Consider the following 6,003-nt stretch of genomic DNA (forward strand, 5'->3'; position numbering starts at 1 on the left):
AATTACATTTCAAATGAGCAGCTCCTCCTCTGTCTATTGCCGTCGGCCCGGGGAGTGCAGCCGTATGGCGTGCGGTATTGCGCGGCGCGGGGGTTGGTGATGGTGGTGGTGCTGGTGATGATGATGGTGGTGTGCTGGTGCTGCTGGTGGTGGTGCTGGTGGTGCTGGTGATGCTGGTGATGATGGTGGTGGTGGACTATGGGAACCGGGGGGGGGAGGGGTTGCTCGTATTAATGCACCCCTCCCCTTCTCCACTCCCCCCCCATTCCCAATCCCCATCGTATCATTCCACCCCGCCTCCCACTCCCTCCAATCTCGAGTCATCCTCCCGCCCCTTGATGCTTCTCTTGTCGCGGCAGCCCACCGGGTCGGGCTAAACACGCGGCATATTCATTCATTACAAGTGTCTGCCCTCCGCTCCCTTCTGAGTGATGTTGTACTCTACTTCTACTGCACCCCCTACCCCCCGTTACCCCGTTCTCCCGCCTCCCTTAACGTATACCCAAGAAATGTGTGTGCGTGTTAGCGAACTCCGAGCCAGTCCTGGGCCTCCCCTAGATCGACTCAGCCTCAATTAAGTACCTGGTGCGACGTGTAAACATCGCCACTTGGGAGACAAAGGCGGCCGGGCGTGGTATATGCCACCTACCCCCTCGTGTACCCTGCGGGCCTTCATAGGTGCTCGCTAACAGCACTTGCCCCGAAAGTATCTTAAGGCGAAACGGGGGGTGGGGGGGGGTCTTTGTTCGTGTGGTGCCGTTTTAAGGGTGGGTGTGGTGCCGTGTCTGGGTATTTGTGCGATGTGGTGGGGTATGTGCGTGGGTGTGGGTGTATATGCGGCCAGGTTGTGGGTGTGGGGTATATGTGCGGTGAGGTGTGTGGGTGTACGGGTGTGTGTGGTGATGGGGAGCGGTAGTGTAATGGTTAGTGCGCTGCACTATGAACTTGGCGACCCGGGTTCGATTCCCGCTCACGGCAAACACCAGTGACGATTATCTGAACCGGTCCTGGGCCTCCCCTAGGTCAACTCAGCCTCAAATGAGTACCTGGTGTGGTGTGTAAACATCGCCGCTAGGGAGACAAAGGCGGTCGGGCGTGACGCTGGCCACCCATCTCCTCGTGTACCGTTCTGGACCTCCATAGGTGCTCGCTATCAGCACTTGCCCCTACAGTCTGTTAAGGCTATACGGGGGATCTTTATCTTTGTGGTGAGGAGTGTTCGTGGGCGCGTGGTTACAGTGCGCAGTTAATAATTCCGTGAGTGAACTAAACAGTTTAAGGTGGGTTGCGTGCACTCGGTGCTAGAGGTGAGGTCAGGGTTATGGTCAGGGGTGGGGCTGGCGTTAGGGTCCGGTTTAATTACGGCCAGGGGAAGGACGAGTGTTTGACATCTGGTTGGGATGTTGGGCAGGGCTCGGATTTGCTTCGGCAAGTAGGGCTCGGGGAACGGCTCGCGTCTGGTTGACAGTGCCCAGTGTGATGAAGTATGGCCACACAACCCCACGGCATGATGGGAGGCCTTCATCCAGCAGTGGATTAAAATAAACTACTATGGATTATTTCATTATAATTATGATGAAGCGTTTGTTAGCGAGCGTCTATTCAGCGAGGCGTAGGTCAGCACTCTGGACAGCGGCACGCGCACCCAAGCAGCTTCAGCGTATCCACTATTCGGTGATTATACCAATGTCAGTCAAGACGCCTGTGTGCTATGAAGAAGAGACATTGCCCGAAACGTCGCCTATCATATACATTTCCTTTTGAGGTCGTGTTATTATTGTCGAATGTGTTGAGGTTTTTTTGTTATTTTGTTAGTCGTCTTTGTGCAATGCCGGTGTCCACAAATCCACTGTCCAAGGTCATTGTTTTCGCCGGAGTCTACCTAGCGGAGGCACAGGCTAGGTTCAGATTGTTGACAACTGCCACTCGTGCTGCTGGATGAAGGCCTCCCCAAGCCATCACCGTCTCTCACGGACTTACGATGTAAACAATCCATCCAACACCTGCACACAAGCTGACTGCGATTGCGCCATCTCTGGCGCGGGTGGATGTCCTCTTGAGTGCATTCGCCCCTTTAGCTGCCACTAAGTAATTGGTCTCGACCACGAGCCACTCAACTTTTCTTAGCAGTCACCACGATGAAATCAATGAGATACACACAGAGGCACGCGTAAATGAGAGAACACACGCAAGTTAGGCAATTGTTGCCTAATGTTTGTTGAAATTAGAGAAATACAAACGCATCTACCTTCTGTCACTAACACTGCCTTGTAACTGCCCACTAAATAGTGGTTTCATGTTTTGGGTGAGCATGCAGAGAGTTTCTCTGGCTCGTCATAGTGACAGCCAGGCTTTCTAGACACCAATCAATATTTGTGGAATTTAATCTAACTTTTGCACCTTGCTGTTTGAAAGAATTACGCAAACACTTGCTGGCAGAGTGTGATCTACGCCTCTGTTAGGCGTGACTTGTGTTTGGCACGGCTTGGTTCTCTGTGCTCCCTCTAACCAGGGCCGGATGAAGATTTTATAGGCCCCTTGGCTACAGGTACTGTGAGGCCCCCAGTAATATTTTCAAAAGGAAAACAAAGTTAAATTATATTCTTTGGTGCTTTCGGTAAAGTCACGTAGATAGAAACTAAATTAAGTGAATACAAATATAATGTGTGCTATGAAGAAAGCCATTGCCCAAAACGTCGCCTATCGCTTGTGTTGCGATCGAAACGTCATGATATTTGTATGCACTTTATTTATTTATATTATTTTTCTATACTCTTTGGGTTTTTTCGGTAAAGTCACGTAGGTAAAAAAATTAATTAAAATGAAAACAAATTAAATTAAATCACGACGTTTCGGAAGCAACACAAGCAACCGTCATCAGGTGTTGACTGCTCCAGCAAAATTACTGAGGCGTCTGAGGAGGGTTATTACGAGACAACGTGTTTATATAGGGTGTTGGGGGGGGGGTCAAGGGGTCGGGGGGGGGGGGGGGGCTGTGGCAAGCAGTGTGTACGATGGTCCACAGGACGTCAGCCCAACGTGGAAGAGTGGGCCGATATACCCCTAGAGGGAATGCCTTTCCACCAGCGTTTAGCATGGGCAAAGGCTGCACCTTTACCTTTCTTACCCATCTGTTGCCAATGAGCCGCCGAACTTCTTTCGTCCAGAGTAGATCTCCGAGCTCTGCGTCTCAACCGCACAACGATGCAGTCACCCCCCCCCCCAGACCCCAGGTCACCCCCTTCCCAAATAGACTTTCGTCTCAGTGCGTTCCCGGCCGGCGAAATAAAATCAATCGATCAATCAATACAACTGCCCTTTCTCCGCTCTAAAGAGGGGGCCCAATTGCCAGAAATGTCAAGACTCCTGCATCTTGTCTCTTCAAAGCAATGCCGATGATGAAAGTGGCGAGGGATGTTTTTTTAAAATTTTCTTTCTGTGCCTCCCGCCGAGAAAAGTTCAGCGACCTTGGGAAGGACACGGCCGACGGCCAGGACCCGGGTTGAGAGTCGCAGGCGAATGAGGGAGTATTCATTCTTTGGTTCTTTCGGTAAAGTCACGTATACAGATAAAATAATAAATTAAATAATAGCATACGACGTTTCGATTGCAACACAAGCAATAATCATCAGGTATAATGACATAGCGACATAAAATCTAACCAGAAAACTATAGACAGACATATAAGCAGACAGATATCACCAAGATACATAGAGAGAGCAACACAGGTACAGAGAGGGGTGATCGTCTCTGTGGGGTGGCCTTAAAAAGACAGAGGGGGGCGGAGGCAGAGAGAAGAAGGGGTTATAGAAAACATTTTTACATGTCAATGAGTACGAAGAGACGCGTAGTAAAGTACGCAGGCTTAGAGGGAGAAAGAGGAAGTGCCGCAGGGAGGACGTCGCGCTGCGGAGATGGAACGATGCCCTTCGGCTCGCGTGCGGGATGGCGAATGCGGTGGCGGCTAGGGGGAAGCTTTAATTCAGCAGTGGATTGGTCATGACTACTGCTGCTGATGATGATAATGATGACGATAATGTACTTGTAGATTTGAAGTTTTCGTGACTGCAAGGATTCATACTCTTTGGGTTTTTTTCGGTAAAGTGACGTAGGCAAAATTAATTAATTAATTAAATCACGACGTGTCGGGCGCAACACACTTAAGCGGTGTGCTTTCGCTAAGTTGTCCCCACCTGAAGAAGGACGCTTGTGTTGCGCCCGAAACGTCGTGATTTAATTTATTTAAATGTTTTACCTGCGTGACTTTACCGAAAAAAGAGTACGATAACGTACGTTCTATTAAATGCTGTGTTGATGACGGAAGCGGTCCGTTCGCTTGCACACAGCAGCCTGCGTGCAGTCTGCTCGTATTCCTTCTAAATAAAGCGACAAAGGTAAAAGAAACACCACATGCCTTCCGATTCGCGCGCGCGCGCCATCGGATGCATTTGATGAGCGGGGGACCCTCCCCCCCCCCCCCCCCCCCAGGGCCCACGGATAGTAGCTCAGCCAGCCGGGATGTCGAGACGGGGTTGTTGTTCTTCTTATTGGTTCTTTCGGTAAAGTCATAATATTTTATTATGTTTTATTTTTAAATAAAATATTATTCTTTTATTATGTTTTATTTGTATTATTTTATTATTTCCCTTCTACGTGACTTTACCGAAAGAACCAAGAAGATGAATCCCTGCAGTCACGAAAGCTTTAAATCGGGGTTGTTGTTGTTATTGTTGATTTAGTTTTTTTGTGCTGTTGTGTGTTGTCCCCCACACTTTGGCCATTTTTCAAATGGGGCAATTCCGTGGCGCGGATGCTGGATCACGTTCAATCACAGTTATTGTGCGCTTTCCTCTTGCTACAGACGGACGGACGGACACGCACGCACGCACGCGCGCGCGCGCGAAGAGCCGATCCATTAGAGCGTTCAAGCGTCGTTAAGACGATGAAGAAGAGAGAGAGAAAAAAAAGCCACGAGGAACGATGCCTAGAAACGGTGGGCGGCTACACGGCACCGTATCTCGAAGCATTTTAAATTAACATAGAGAAGAGAGCACCCATGATTCAGGCTCGGGGTAGCGATAACAGATTAGAGAACACGGCAACAACACACGTATGAGCTCCCTTATCGCCTAAATGCGACAACATTGCCCGATCCACGGTTACCCCCCTTCCCACCTCCCCGGTCCAAAATTTACGATCCTCTCGGCTCGGTCGCCCGCAATCATCGAGTTGCGGTGCGCGACTCGGGGGGGCGGGGGGGGGGGTCATCGTCGCATATTTACACAGAGCGAAGGCCCCCAGCGCTTCGAACGTTCTCCCGGTTTGCTGCTGAGACTGGAGTAACCGCCCATGCGACGAGCAGTAGCCAGAGCTATAGCGAGGTGGATGCGGTGTGCCGGAATAATTTGTATAAGTTCGCCGACAAACGAAAGCGCCGCTTGATCAACTTTGCCCGCAGACGCAATTGATGCCTCCCATCGCGCACTCGGCGACTTCGGCTTTCACGTCGCACGCGCGCGGAGTCGTCAGGCGCGCGTTGTTTTTGGCTTCGGCTTAGGAACATCGCAAAGATGCTGCGATGTTGTTTTTCCCCCCCTTCCCTTCTGCACGGATGGAGCGTCGGCGCAAACGCGCTCCGAATTCCGGGCGGCATCCGATCCCCGTCGCCGGTACGCGTGTCGAACTTCTTTCGCACCACACGTAGCCAACCGTGTTGATCGCAGGTGCGGGGGAAGGACGACACAACCGCACACAACAAAAAGCCGACAGCGGGTCACGTGAGTGGCGAGCCATATCTGAACGGTGGATTGACCGAGACGGCTGTAAATAATTACTATGACACCGTCCGTTTTTTTAAATCCTTTATATTAAGTTCGCTTGCTTGCTTGCGTGCTTGCTTGCTTGCTTTCTTACGACCGTGCAAATATTTCGGTCGTTTTTTAACCCACTTCCCGTGATCCAATCGAGCTGACATTTTGCACACAGACTCGTCGTGCGAGACAA

This window comes from Lethenteron reissneri, chromosome 28 (assembly GCF_015708825.2).
Source record: "Lethenteron reissneri isolate LAM-NWPU_2019-01 chromosome 28, ASM1570882v1, whole genome shotgun sequence".
Taxonomy (NCBI): domain Eukaryota; kingdom Metazoa; phylum Chordata; class Hyperoartia; order Petromyzontiformes; family Petromyzontidae; genus Lethenteron; species Lethenteron reissneri.